Here is a 16020-nt window from a genome sequence, read left to right as displayed (position 1 = left end):
GCTTTGTCGTAGAGGCTAAAGTCTGGGATTGTGATGCCTCCTGCTTTGGAATTCTTCTTCAAAATTACTTTGGCTATTCAGGTCCCTTTGTGGTTCCATATGAATTTTAGGATTGCCTGTTCTAGTTTTGAGAAGAATGCTTGTGCAATTTTGATTGGGATTGCATTGAATGTGTAGATAGCTTTGGGTAGTGTTGACATTTTGACAATATTTATTCTTCCAATCCATGAGCACGGAATGATTTTCCATTTATTTATATCCTCTTCAGGTTCCTTCATAAGCTTTCTATAGTTTTCAACATACAGATCTTGTACATCTTTGGTTAGATTTATTCCTAGGTATTTTATGCTTCTTGGTGCAATTGTGAATGGGATCAGTTTCTTTATTTGTCTTTCTGTTGCTTCATTATTAGTGTATAAGAATGCAACTGATTTCTGTACACTGATTTTGTATACTGCAACTTTGCTGAATTCCTGTATCAGTTCTAGCAGACTTTTGGTGGAGTCTATCGGATTTTCCATGTATAATATCATGTCACCTGCAAAAAGTGAAAGCTTGACTCCATCTTTGCCAATTTTGATGCCTTTGATTTCCTTTTGTGGTCTGATTGCTGATGCTAGCACTTCCAACACTATGTTAAACAACAGCGGTGAGAGTGCACATCCCTGTCGTGTTCCTGACCTCAGGGGGAAAGCTCTCAATTTTTCCCCATTGAGGATGATGTTAGCTGTGGGCTTTTCATAAATGGCTTTGATGATCTTTAGTATGTTCCTTCTATCCCAATTTTCTCATGGGTTTTTATTAAGAAAGGGTGCTGAATTTTGTCAAAGGCCTTTTCTGCATCGATTGACAGGATCATATGGTTCTTATCTTTCCTTTGATTAATGTGATGTATCACATTGATTGATTTGCGAATGTTGAATCAGCCCTGAATCCCAGGAATGAATCTCAGTTGATCATGGTGAATAATTCCTTTTATATGCTGTTGAATTCGATTGACTAGTATCTTATTGAGAATATTTGTATCCATATTCATCAGGGATATTGGCCTGTAGTTCCCTTTCTTACTGGGTCTCTGTGTGATTCAGGAATCAAAGTAATACTGGCTTCATAGAATGAGTCTGGAAGTTTTCCTTCCCTTTCTTTTTTCTTTTTTTTTTTTAACATTTTTATTTATTTTTGAGACAGGGAGAGACAGAGCATGAACAGGGGAGGGTCAGAGAGGGGGAGACACAGAATCTGAAACAGGCTCCAGGCTCTGAGCTGTCAGCCCAGAGCCCGACGCGGGGCTCAAACTCCCGGAACGTGAGATCGTGACCTGGCTGAAGTCAGACGCTTAACTGACTACGCCACCCAGGCGCCCCGGCATATAATTTTTCATAGTATTCTCTGATAATTGTTTCTATCTCTGAGGTATTGGTTGAAATAATTCCATTCTCATTCATGATTTTATCTATTTGGGTCATCTCCCTTTTCTTTTTGAGAAGCCTAGCTAGAGGTTTGTCAATTTTTGTTTATTTTTTTCAAAAAAACCAACTCTTGGTTTCGTTGATCTGCTCTACAGTTTTTTTAGATTCTATATTGTTTATTTCTGCTCTGATCTGTATTATTTCTCTTTTTCTGCTGGATTTAGACTGTCTTTGCTGTTCCGCTTCTATTTCCTTTAGGTGTGCTGTTAGATTTTGTATTTGGGATTTTTCTTGTTTCTTGAGATAGGCCTGGATTGCAATGTATTTTCCTCTCAGGACTGCCTTCGCTGCATCCCAAAGCATTTGGATTGTTGTATTTTCATTTTCATTTGTTTCCATATATCTTTTAATTTCTTCTCTAATGGTCTGGTTGACCCATTCATTCTTTAGCAGGGTGTTCTTTAACCTCCATGCTTTTGGAGGTTTTCCAGACTTTTTCCTGTGGTTGATTTCAAGCTTCATCACATTGTGGTCTGAGAGTATGCATGGTATGTTTTCAATTCTTGTATACTTATGAAGAGCTGTTTTGTGACCCATTATGTGATCTATGTTGGAGAAGGTTCCATGTGCACTCGAGAAGATAGTATATTCTGTTGCCTTGCGATGCAGAGTTCTAAATATATCTGTCAAATCCATCTGATCCAATGTATCGTTCAGGGCCCTTGTTTCTTTATTGATGGTGTGTCTAGATGATCTATCCATTTCTGTATGTGGAGTGTTAAAGTCCCCTGCAATTACCACATTCTTATCAATAAATTTGCTTATGTTTGTGAGTAATTGTTTTATATATTTGGGGGCTCTGGTATTCGGCGCATAGACATTTATATTTGTTAGCTTTTCCTGATGTATAGACCCTGTGATTAGTATATAATGCCCTTCTATATCTCTTGTTACAGCCTTTAATTTCAAGTCTAGTTTGTCTGATATAAGTATGGCTACTACACCTTTCTTTTTTTTTTTTTTTTTTTAAATTTTTTTTTTCAACGTTTATTTATTTTGGGGACAGAGAGAGACAGAGCATGAACGGGCGAGGGGCAGAGAGAGAGGGAGACACAGAATTGGAAACAGGCTCCAGGCTCTGAGCCATCAGCCCAGAGCCCGACGCGGGGCTCGAACTCACGGACCGCAAGATCGTGACCTGGCTGAAGTCGGACGCTTAACTGACTGCGCCACCCAGGCGCCCCTACTACACCTTTCTTTTGACTTCCAGTGGTATGATAAATAGTTCTCCATCCCCTCACTCTCAATCTGAAGGTGTACTTAGGTCAAAAATGAGTGTCTTGTGGATAGCAAATAGATGGGTCTTGTTTTTTTTATCCCTTCTGAAACCCTATGTCTTTTGGTTGGTGCATTTAATCCATTTACATTCAGTGTTATTCTAGAAAAATATGGGTTTAGAGTCATTGTGATGTCCATAGGTTTCATGCTTGTAGCGATGTCTCTGGTACTTTGTCTCACAGGATCCCCCTTAGGATCTCTTGTAGGGCTGGTTTAGTGGTGACGAATTCCTTCAGTTTTTGTTTGTTTGGGATGACCTTTATCTCTCCTTCTATTCTAAATGACAGACTTGCTGGATAAAGGATTCTCGGCTGCATATTTTTTTCTGTTCATCACATTGAAGATCTCCTGCCATTCCTTTCTGACCTGCCAAGTTTCAGTAGAGAGACAAGCCACTAGTCTTATCAGTCTCCCTTTATATGTTAGAGCACGTTTATCTCTAGCTGCTTTCAGAGTTTTCTCTTTATCCTTGTATTTTGCCAGTTTCACTATGATATGTCGTGCAGAAGATCGATTCAAGTTACGTCTGAAGGGAGTTCTCTGTGCCTCTTGGATTTCAATGCTTTTTTTCCTTCCTCAGATCAGGGAAGTTCTCAGCTGTGATTTCTTCAAGTACACCTTCAGCACCTTTCCCTCTCTTTTCCGCCTCTGCAATCCCAATTATGCGTATATTAGTTCTTTTTAGTGCATCACTTAGTTCTCTAATTTTCCCCTCATACTCCTGGATTTTTTTATCTCTCTTTTTCTCAGCTTCTTCTTTTTCCATAATTTTATCTTCTAGTTCACCTATTCTCTCCTCTGCCTCTTCAATTCGAGCCATAGTTGTCTCCATTTTATTTTGCAGCTCGTTAATAGCATTTTTTAGCTCCTCTTGGCTCTTCCTTAGTCCCTTAATCTCTGTAGTAAGAGATTCTCTGCTGTCTTTTATGCTGTTTTCAAGCCCAGTGATAATTTATGAGTATTATTCTAAATTCACTTTCTGTTATATTGTTTAATTCATTTTTGATCTGTTCATTAGTTGTTATTTTCTGGACGTTTTTCTGAGGGGAATTCTTCTGTTTGGTCATTTTGGATAGTCACTGGAGTGGTGTGGGACTTCAGGGCACTTCCATTGTGCTATCTTGAATAACTAGCGTTGGTGGGTGGGGCCTTAGTCAGACCTGATGTCTGCCCCCAGCCCACCGCTGGGGTCACAGTCAGACTGGTGTGTGCCTTCTCTTCCCCTCTCCTAGGGGCGAGTTCACTGTGGGGTGATATGTCCCGGCTGGGCTACTTGCACACTGCCAGACTCATGGTGCTGGGGATCTGGCTTATTTGCTGAGGTGGATCGGCAAGGTACACAGGGGCTGGAGGGGCACGCTCAGCTCGCTTTTCCTTCAGAGATCCACTTCAGGCGGGGCCCCACAACACCAGGAGGGAGTCACACCCGCCTGAGGGATGGACAGGCAGAAGCACAGTGTTGGGTGTTTGCGCGGTGCAAGCAAGTTCCCTGGAAAGTTACTGGTTCCCTTTGGGATTTTGGCTGGGGGATGGGCGAGGGAGATGGCTCTGGTGAGTGTCTTTGTTCCCTGCCAAGCTGAGCTCTGTCATCTGGGCTCAACAACTCTCCCTTCCATTGTCCTCCAGCACTCCCATTCTCCGAGCAGAGCTGTTAGCTTATAACCTCCCAGACGCTAAGTTGCGCTTGCTGTCGGAACACACTCCCTCCAGCCCCTCCGCTTTTGCAAGCCAAACTCAGGGGCTCTGCCTGGTCAGTGGGCTGCAACTCCACCCTGCCTCCCTCCTGCCAGTCCGCGCACCACCTCTTCGCCCTTCCTACCCTCTTCTGTGGGCCTCTCGTCTGCGCTTGGCTCCGGAGACTCCTTTCTGCTAGTCTTCTGGCAGTTTTCTGGGTTATTTAGGCAGGTGTATGTGGAATCTAAGTGATCAGCAGGATGTGCCATGAGCCCAGTGTCCTCCTACGCCGCCATCTTCCCAGGATCCCTATATATATATATAGTTAAATATATTGATTGATTGATTGATTGATTTAGAGGGTGGGAGGGCAGAGAGATAGGGGAGAAAGAATTCCAAGCAGGCTTCTCACTGTCAGCACAGAGCCCAGTGCAGGGATCAATCACATGAGCCCTGAGACCATTACCTGAGCGAAAACTGAGAGTCAGATGCCCAAATTACTGAGGCACCTAGGCACCCCTGATGTATTTTAAGTTGATGTTTTGCGGAATAAACGTGAGTCAAGTGTAGACTCACCTTTTAATGACATTTTTAGACCATATAATTGTGTACAGTTGAAGTTCATGTTGATCAAATTCAAGAATATGAAATTCAGTAACTTTGTTCACAAAGCTTGTTATTTGTTAGGACAACAATTTAGTCCTCTGGGTACTGGCCACATGCATGCATGAGCCTGTATTTTGCACATAATTATTTAATTAAACTTTGGTATAATTAATTTTTTATAATAAATTCTTAACATTGAGGGCTTAAGTCTAGTGAGTAATATTAACTGAAATTGAAATTAATGTATTATTTCCCTTTTTCAATTTTTATTCACAATCTGTGTACTAGTGATGTTGTTGATTGGATTAAATTTGTGATAACCATTAAAATAATTCAGCTTGTAGTATTGCATTTGGTGATTAATATCGATAAAATTCCCAGAAGACTGTATTACCACTTTACAGATGAAAATATCACTATGATATGAGATATCAGTGTGGAACTCCCCCCAATGCCTTGTGTTTAGTCGAGAATAAAATATTTGAAACATTGAGATACACATTGGCAAGTCAAGATCAAAGTAGAACAGTATTCAAATGTTACAAAATGAGATGAGCAGTTACATAATGAGATATTTTAATTTGCCTTTTGCTTTTATTTCTCTCTCAGCAGGCTGACTGAAATTTATCTGGATTCTGGCTCTTATTAAATTAGTCTTAGAACATTCTTATGGGTGCTGATATTTTCCTTTTAGTCACAGTCTCTGAGCTCTGTTGATACATGAAAAGTAAAAATGGAAATAAAATCTTAAAATTTAAATTGAACCAAATTAGGACATTAATATATGAGTTAATATCATTCTAACATGGGAAATTTTATATTCTCAACTTTTGAAAACTACTTAGAAATAACTAGTTTTGTTTTCTAATTTTCTGGAACTACCTCTATTTAAAATACCTGAACATTTTAAAATTAATTTTCATTTTTACTGAAGTGTAGTTGACACACAATATTACATTAGTTTCAGGTGTACAACATGTTGATTAGACAACTATATACATAATGCTATACTCACTATAATTGTAGCTAACATCTGTTACCAAAAATCATTATTACAACACCATTGTCTATATTCCATGTGTTGTAACTTCCATTCCCCTGACATATTCATTCCATATTTTAAGCTCATACATCCAACTCTTCTTTACCCATTTTGCCAATTCCTTCCCCCCCCCACCCTACAACCACCAATTTGTATGGGTCTATTTCTGCTTTCTTTTGTTTTGTTTTTTTTTATTAACTTTGTTTTTTTGATTCCAAATATAAATGAAATCATTCAGTATTTGTTTTTCTCTGATTTATTTGATTTAGCATACTATCCTCTAGGTCCATCCATATTGTCACAAATGACAAGATCTAATTTTTTTTATGTCTGAGTAAAATTCCTGTTTTGTGTGTGTGTGTGTGTGTGTGTGTCCACATATTTTTCAATATATATCTTCTCAGGCAAGGAAAACAAACCAGAACATTTACAGCACTGAACATAAAGGACATACATGTATATAAATGGCTTGGCCAATGTGGGGATAAGCTTAGGAATACAGGCTTACACCAATGGGTTAACAAGGCATAAAGAAATCACTTGCTCACACCTGAGTTTGGGCAAACCAGATTGGCACCCCAAAATAGAGAGGGGGTGCAGAGTCCCCAGAATAGAGAGAGAGAGGCAAAGGCCTAAAATGGGAACAGCACAAAGGTGCCCAATACATAGGTATATGAAAGAAACAAGATTAGATATTCAGAGTGGAAGCACCCCCAATTTAGTACTATTGCAGAAAAGCTGCTTTCACATGAGGATAGGGCCAAGTTAGTGAATTAGACTATTGGTGAATTGGACTATGGACTGCTTCACTGCAGGCAAAGCAGCCCAGAGTGGAAATGGTTAACAAAAGAAAAGATGCCTTATTGACCCTGAGGTTATTTCCCCTGTCTCATCCCCTAGGCTAGCTAAGATAAAACAGGCATGGGACCTCCTGTCTGCCATTAACAACCATCTACCCATTTGCCCAGCGCCAGGATTTTGCTTTATCTTGACCCAAACCCCAAACACTGTATGTCTTCAAAACCCCCCTCTTCCCTCATGCCCCCAAGTTAATGTCCACAGTTTCTTTGTCTCTTTGTACACTCCCATCACGTTTGTAAGCCTTCTGATCTGAATAAATATGAGGCAAGGACCCTTATTTGGGGCTCTTGTCTTTTCCTGGACATTAGCCATCTCTTGCTTCAATCCTGCATCCTCTCTTTTGCTGGCCAAAGAAGAACTTTAGACTTAGAGTCTGTGACAGGCCAAGCCTAGTGACCAATGATGGTGGTTAATGTGCATACTAAATAAGAGACCCAAATGTTGAAAGATGAATTCACAAAAAAAAGAGAGTTATACTATACATAAAATCAAGTAATATTTAAACCATGAAGAAAGTGGAATTTACAGAGAAACCCTGGGCTAATGTCTGTATAACTATTTCCTGACAAAAGGAAACTGCAGGTCCAAGTCCTTTAGACCTCACTGAAAGGAAAATCTCTGAGAACAATTGTTGGTTTGAGAATAGGGGTATAATTGAGTTTCTCAAGAGGATGACTACTCTTTTAAAGAAAATATTTCTATCTGATGGGGTCGAAGCTACAAGTTGATAAGAAACATATTGGTTAGATTTTGTCATTTTTACTTATTGTAAATATATACAGCCATTCTAAAATGCTCATAAAATTATACATAGTTTGTAAAAATGCAGTGAATAAGTGTAAGTAGCTGTGATATTATGATGAGTTAATAATAGTTAATAATGGTTTCCTGAGTAAAATAGGAACTAAATGAATTGGTAGAATGGAGTGACTTTCAATAAATGAAGAATGGCATCTTATGAATTGGTACAAAAGAGCATAATTGGAAATTGGAATGAAATATCCATGTTGTATTAAAGAATGGTATTAAATACAATTAAAATTCAATAACCATAACATTTACTAAGTAGTGCCAAGGACAAGGAGTGGATCCTGTCACCAAGCTGTGCCACCTGATCAAGGACATGAGGATCAAGTCCCTGGAGGAGAGCTATCTCTTCTCCCTGCCTTTCAAGGAGTCTGAGAGCATTGACTTGTTCCTGATGCATCCCTCAAGGATGAAGTTTTAAAGATTAGGCTTGTGCAAAAGCAGATCCATGATGGCCAGTGGACCAGGTTCAAGGCACTTGTTGCCATTGGAGATTACAATAGGCATGTCGTTCTGAGTGTTAAGTGTTCCAAGGAGGTAGCCACTGCCATCCACGGGGCCATCAACCTGGCAAAGCTTTCCATTTATTGCATGTGTCAAGGCTACTGGGAGAACAACATAAGCAAACCCCACACTGTCCCATGCAAGATGGACCAGCCACTGTGGTTCTGTGCTTGTGTGCTTCATCTCTGCCCCAGAGGTATTGGCATTGTGCCCAAGAAGCTACTGATGATGTCTGGTATTGACAATGGCTACACCTCGACCAGGGGCTGCACTGCCACCCTGGACAACTTCACCAAAGCCATTTGTGATTCCATGTCCAAAATCTACAGCAATCTCACACCTCACCTCTGGTAAAAGACTGTGTTCAACAAGTCTCCCTATCAGGAACTCAGTGACCATCTTGTAAAGACTCACACCAGAATCTCCGTGCAGAGGTCCCATGCTCCAGGTGTGTCCAACATAGATTTATACAAGAAAATTAAAGCGAAATAAAGCATCTTAAAAAAAGAAAAAAACAAACACAGCAAAACAAAACCATTTATTAAGTAGAATAATGCATTAATGCAACCATTGTATTAAGAGGCTTAATCATTATTCCCAATATTGAAGTTATTGATGAGTACAGTAGGAAAAATCACTTATAATAATATAGCTGAATTTATTGTAGATAAAACATGATCATAAATGTATTTCAAGTGCTTGTACAAAGGGTGTGAAATCCAGAGAATAACTTAGATTGTTATTCATGTGTTGGATAACAATATAAAATAAATTGAGTTTTGTATATTAATTGCCTTGCTAAGCTATAAATATAATTAGTAATGTAGCATAATGAATGCTATGATGTATAAAAATGTGTATTCTTTTCAAATGATTTTAAATCTTGAATTCCAATATACATAACATGCAGTGTTATATTAGTTTAAAACATACAATATCATGATTCAACAATTCTATATATTGCCCAGTGTTTGTTAAGATAAATATACTCTTAATTTGATTCACTTATTTCCCCATGCCCTCACCCACCTCCTCTCTGGTAAAAATCTGTTTATTGTTAATATTTAAGAGCCTCCTTTTTGGTTTGTGTCTTTATTTTTCCTTTGTTCGTTTGTTTTTATTTTCAAATTCCACATGTGACTGAAATCATATGGTGTTTGTTTTCCTGTGACTGATTCATTTTAATTATACCCTCTAGATTATACTCTCTAAATCCATCCAGGTTATTGAAAATGGCAAGATTTCATTCTTTTTATATAGCTGAATAATATTTCATTGCATATATATACCACTTTTTTATCCACTCACATAACAGTGCACACTTGGCCTGCTTCAATAATTTGTCCATTGTAAATAATGCTGCAGTAAACATAAATTGCGCATATACCCATAGTGTTTTCATATTATTTGGGTAAATACCTAGTAGTGTCATTACTGCATTATATGGTAATTCTATTTTTAATTTTTTAAGGAACCCATAGTGTTTCCCACAGTAGTTGCACCAGTATGCATTCTCACCAAAAATGCACAAGGGATTCTTTTCTCCACATCTTTGCCAACACTTGTTTCTTGTCCTTTTGATTTTAGCCATTCTGATATATGGAGTGATATCTCATTGTGGTTTTGATTTGCATCCTCCTCATGATGAATGATTTTGAACATATTTTCCTGTGTCTGTTGGCTGTTTGTATATTTCCTTTAGATAATATCTGTTAATGTCTTCTGCCCTTTTTTATTGGATTTTTTTGTTTTGATTGGTATAAGTTATTTATATATTTTAGTTACTGACCCTTTATCAGATATGTCATTTGCAAATGTTTTTTTTTTTCCATTCAGTAAGTTGTCTTCTAATTTTGTTGATTGTTTCTTTCACTGTGCAAAAGCTTTTTATTTTGATATAATACCAGTAGATTTTTTGTTTGTTTTTTTGGGGGGGGGTGTTTTTTCTTTTCTTTCCCTTCCCTCAGAAAACATATCTAGAAAATATTCCTACAGGGGCGCCTGGGTGGCGCAGTCGGTTAAGCGTCCGACTTCAGCCAGGTCACGATCTTGCGGTCCGTGAGTTCGAGCCCCGCGTCAGGCTCTGGGCTGATGGCTCAGAGCCTGGAGCCTGTTTCCAATTCTGTGTCTCCCTCTCTCTCTGCCCCTCCGCCGTTCATGCTCTGTCTCTCTCTGTCCCAAAAATAAATAAATGTTGAAAAAAAAAAAAAATTTTTAAAAAAAATAAAAAAAAAAAAAAAAAAAAAAAGAAAATATTCCTACAAATGATGTCAGAGAAATTACTGCCTGCAGTCTCCTCTCGGATTTTTATGGTTTCAGGTCTCACATTTAGGTCCTTAATTCATTTTGAGTTTATTTTTTATGTATGAAGTTAAAAAGAAGTCAAGTTTCAATCTTTTGCATGTAGCTCTCCAGTTTTTTCAATACCATTTGTTGAAGAGACTGTCTTTTTCTCACTGCATATCCTTGCGTCTTTTGTCAAAGATTAATTGACCATGTAATCGAGGGTTTATTTCTGTGTTTTATTCTGTTTTATATAAGTATGTGTCTATTTCTGTGACTATACCAAACTGTTTTGATCACTACAGCTTTGTAGTGTAACTTTAAATCTGGATTTGTGGTAATACCAACTACTTTTTTTCTTTTTTCTTTTTTCCTTTTTCTTTTTTCTTTTTTCTCTTTCTTTCTTTCTTTTTTTTTTCAAAATTAGTTTCAAAATTAGTTCAAAATTATTTGGAGTCTTTTGTGGTTCCCTACAAATTTTAGGATTGTTTGTTTTAGTTCTGTGAAAAGTTCTGTTGGTATTTTGGTAGGGATTGCAATAAATCTGTAAATTGCTTTGGGTAGTATAGACATTTTAACAATATTCTTCCAATACAAGAGCATGGAAAATCTTTCCATTTGTGTGTCATCTTCAATTTCTTTCATCAATGTTTTATATATTTTTCAGAGTACAGGCCTTTCATCTCTTTGGTTAAATTTATTCCTTGGTATTTTATTATTTTTGGTGCAATTTTAAATGATATTGTTTTAACTTCTTTCTGTTGCTTCATTATTTATGTGCAGAAATGCAACAGGTTTCTATATACTGACATTGTATCCTTTGACCTTAACTGAATTTATTTATCAGTTCTAGTAGGTTTTTTTTTTTTTTGGTTGTTGCAGTTGTTGTTTGTTTGCTTTGGTATAATTTAGGTTTTTCTACATATAGCATCATGTCCTCTGCAAATAGTGAAAGTTTTACTTCTTCCTTACTGATTTGGGTGTTTTTATTTCTTTTCGTTGTCTGATTGCTGTGGCTAGGACTTCCAGTAGTATGTTGAGTAAAAGTGATGAGGGTGGATATCCTTATCTTGTTCCTGACTTTAGGGAAAAAGCTCTTAGGTTTTCCCCACTGAGGATGATATTAGCTGTAGTTTTTCGTATATGGCTTTTATTATGTTGAAGTATGTTCCCTCTAAACCTACTTTGTTGAAGGTTCTTATCATGAATGGATGTTGTACTTTGTCAAATGCTTTTTCTGCTTCTATTGAAATGATCAAATGGGTTTTGGCCTTTTCTTGTTTATGTAATGGATCACATTGATGGATTTGTGAATATTGAGCCTCACTTGCATATAAGAATACACTCCACTTGATCGTGGAGAATGACTTTTTTAAAATATTTTTTTCATGTTTATTTTTGTGAGAGACAGAGAGAGAGACAGAGAGAGAGAGAGAGAGAGAGCATGAGCAGAGCAGGAACAGAGAGAGGGGGATAGAGAAATTCCCAGACAGTCTCCATGCTGCCAGCACAGAGCCCAACACAAGGCTCAATCTCATGAACCTTGAGATCATGACCTGAGCCCAAACCAAGAGCCAGATTCTTAACTGACTGAGCCACTCAGGTGCCCTAATGCATGAATTTTTTAATATGTTGTTGGATTTGGTTCCTCAGTATTTTGTTGGGAATTTTTGTATTTATTTATATTCATCAGAGAAATTGGCCTGTAGTTCTCTTTCTTTGTAGTGTCTTTATATGTTTTTTAAGTGTATTTATCTTGATTTGGTATATATTTTTGGCTTCTTAGAATGAATTTGGAAGCTTTCCTTCCTCATGTGTTTTATGGAATAGTTTGAGAATAATATGTGTTAATTCCTGGCCATTTGTTTGTTGGGAGGCTTTTCTTCTTACTGTGATTCTCTGTTCAGGTATATTGTTTATATCTGTTTTGAGTTTTGATCAATTTTCTGGCTGTGATTTCTTTTTGATTGCAGTTTCAATTTTAATGTTTGTAATGGTTTGTTCAAATTTTTATTTCTTCTTGATTCAGTTTTGGGAGGCTATATGACTCTAGGAATTTATCCTTTTTTTCTAGATTGTGCAGTCTGTTGGCATATAATTTATCATAATATTGTCTTATGATTCTTTGTATTTGTGTGGTGTCAGTTGTTATTTTTCCTTTTTCATTTTGATTCTCTTTATTTGCCTCTTCTCTTCCCTTCTCTTCTCTTCTTTTCTCTCCCTTTCTCTCTCTCTCTGGTCAAAATTTTATCAATTATTGTGATTTTTTTCAGTTAACCAGCTTCTGGTGTCATTGATTTTGTCTTTTGTTTGTCTGATTGTTAGATTCTATTTCATTTATTCCTGATCTAATTGTATTATTTTATTCCTTCTGCTTCCTTTTGGCTTCATTTGTTTTTCTTTTTCTAGCTTCTTTCAGTGTAAGGTGAGGTCACTTATTTGAGATTTTTCTTGCTTCTTAATGTAGACCTATATTGCTATATGCTTCCCTCTTTGGATTGCTTTTGCTGCATCCCAAAGGTTTTGGATATATTTTCATTTTCATTTGCTTCCGTATATTTTTGTATTTCTTCTTTGATTTCCTGATTGATCCATTCATTGTATAGTAGTATATTTTTTAACCTTCATGTATTTGTGGTCTTTCCAAATTTTTTCTTGCATTGATTTCTAGTTTCATAGCATTGTGGTCAGAAAGATGCATGGCATGAGTTCAATTGTTTTGAATTTGTTGAGACTTGTTTTGTGGTATAATATGTGATCTTTCAGAGACTGTTCCCTGTGCACTTGAAGAGAATGTGTATTCTGCTGTTTTAGGATGGAGTGTTCTGAATATATCTGTTAGATCCATCTAAGCCAATTCGTCATTCAAAGTCACTATTTCCTTGTGGATTTTCTGTGCATTGATTAAGTAGGGTGTTAAAGTCCTTCACTATTATTGTATTACTATCTATTCCTTTTTCGTTATTAACTGTTTTATGTGTTTGGATTATCCCATGTTGAGTGCATACTTATTTACAATTGTTATATCTTCTTTTTGAGTTGTTCACTTTATAATTATATGTCCTTTTTGATCTCTTGTTATAGTCTTTATTTTAATGTCTTTCTTTTCCAATATAACTATTGGTATCCTGGCTTTCTTTCCACATCCATTTGCATGATAAGTGCTTCTCCATCCCATTTCTTTCATTCTGTACATGCCTTTAAGTCTTAAATGAGCCTCTTATAGGCATCATATATATGGATCTTGTTTCTTTTAATCCATTCTGTCACCTTGTGTCTTTTTATTGGAGTGTTTATGAATTTACATTCAAAACACTTATTGATACTTATGTACTTACTTACATTTTGTTACTTGTTTTATGGTGGTTTTTGTAGTTCTTCTCTGTTATTTTCTTTTTTTTTTCTCCTTTGTCTCACATTTGGTGGACTTTTTTTAGTGATATATTTAGATTAATTTCTCTTTATTTTTTGCATACCTATTAGTGGTTTTTGACTTATGGTTACCCTAAGTTTATATATAATATCTTCTGCATAAGTTGATGCTCACTTAACCTTGAATCCTTTCTTTACTCCTCTCTCCCCTCTATGTCTTAGGTATATAATATCATATTTATATAATATCATATTTTGTGATTCTTTTGACTAATTTTTACAGATATAATTATTTTTGTAGATTTTGTGCTTCCTACTCGTCTTACTCCTACTTATGGTCTTTCCTTTCCACTCAAAGAATCCTCTTTCATATTTCGTATAGGACTGCTTTAGTGGTCATGAATTCCTTTAACTTTCATTTGTCTGGGAAACTTTATTTCTCCTTTTATTCTGAATTATAGCCTGCTGGATGTAATATTCCTACCTACATTTTTTTCTTTCAACTCTTTGAATATATCATGCTGCTCCCTTCTGTCTTAAATTTTTTTTTTACTATAAAATCTGCTGGTAGCCTCAAGGGATTGTATATAACTGTCCTCTTTTCTCTTGCTGCTTGTAAAGTTCTCTCATTACCATTACTTTATGCCATTTTAATTGTCATGTGTCTTTATGTGGAACTCCTTGGGTTGATTATGTTGGGGGGGCTCTCTGTACCTCCTGGATCTTGATATCTGTTTCCTTCTCCAGATTAGGGAGGTTTTCAGCTATTATTTCTCCATGTAAATTTTCTGCCTCCTTTTGTCACTTTTCTCCTTGGATACCTATGATGCAAATAACATTATACTTGATGATGTCACTGAATTCCCTAGGTTTATTTTAATCCTTTTTTTTTCTCACCTACTCAATTTGATTGCTTTCCATTACTATACTCCAGGTCACTGATCCATTCTTCTGCTTCTTCTAGTCTACTACTTACTCCCTCCAGTGTATTTTTAATTTCAATTAGTGAGATTTTCGTCTCTAATTGATTCTTTTTTAAATATTTATTTATTTTTGAGAGATAGAGACAGACCATGACTCAGAGAGGAGCAGAGGGAGACACAGAATATGAAGCAGGCTCCAGGATCTAAGCTGTCAGCACAGAGACCAACATGGGGCTCAAACTCATGAACTGCAAGATCATGACCAGAGTCAAAGTCAAATGCTTAACCAATTGAGCCACCCAGACTCCCCTCTGATTGGTTATTTTTAAAATATATTCTATGTCTTTGTTAAGGGTGTCACTCAAGTCCTGCTTTCTTTTCTCAAATCCAATGAGTATATTTATGAGTATTTAAATTCTCTATCAGGCATATTATTTATCTCCGTTTTGCTTACATCTCTTGCTGTCATTTTGTCCCATTGTTTCATTCAATACATATTCCTTTGTCTCCTCATTTTATCTAACTCTCTGTGTCTGTTTCTATGTGTTAGGAACATAACTACATTTCCTGCTCTTAAAGGTAATGGCTTTATGAGGATGAGGTCCTGTAGTACATTGCAATTTAGTGTCCCCTGTTCCCCAGGACCTGGTGTTTCAGAGAGTGTCTCCTGTGTGTGTTGTCCTGGCTGGTTTTTCCTTAGGTCAGTCTTCTACAGAGGCTCTCTTTGTCTATTGTGGGGATTGTTTAGTCCCTGGCTAGATGTGGCATGTTTTAACATGATGTGCACTTGTCTGCTTGTGAAATGAGACCTGTGGTCACTATCACTGGAACCAAGGCCCCACAAAATTCACTGGTCAGTAGATGTGGTGTTGGCGGGGTTTGCACTAGTCTTCTGGGGGAAGGGACCCATAGTGCTGGGACTGAGACAATGTGACTAGGAAGGGTATATCCATTGAAGTGTAGGGGAGCAGGGCTTAGTCAGAGCAAGTTAGATAGTGAGTGTTATAGAGAGCAAGACAATTTTAAAAATTATACTGGTTCCCACAGGTGGCCATATGCTTTTGCTGGGCATGGTGAAGGATATTGTGCCTGCAAGCTCCTTTGTTCCCAGAGGCATCTCCCCGTGATTTCTGACCCTCTCTGGGTCATGCTCTGAGATGAGTAAATAATGCTCCCTTCAATCTACCACCAGTGTTTTTAA

The 16020-nt window shown here is 37.1% G+C and overlaps 1 pseudogene; it reads left to right on the top strand.

Annotated features, from left to right (window-relative positions):
• Positions 1–8014: 8014 nt before the first annotated feature.
• LOC122477097 lies at positions 8015–8733 on the top strand (annotated as a pseudogene).
• The last annotated feature ends 7287 nt before the right edge of the window (positions 8734–16020 follow it).

The sequence above is a fragment of the Prionailurus bengalensis genome, chromosome X (assembly GCF_016509475.1).
Source record: "Prionailurus bengalensis isolate Pbe53 chromosome X, Fcat_Pben_1.1_paternal_pri, whole genome shotgun sequence".
Lineage (NCBI taxonomy): Eukaryota > Metazoa > Chordata > Mammalia > Carnivora > Felidae > Prionailurus > Prionailurus bengalensis.
Note: the sequence above shows the minus strand (reverse complement) of the source record. Positions and strands in the feature narration are given on the sequence as shown.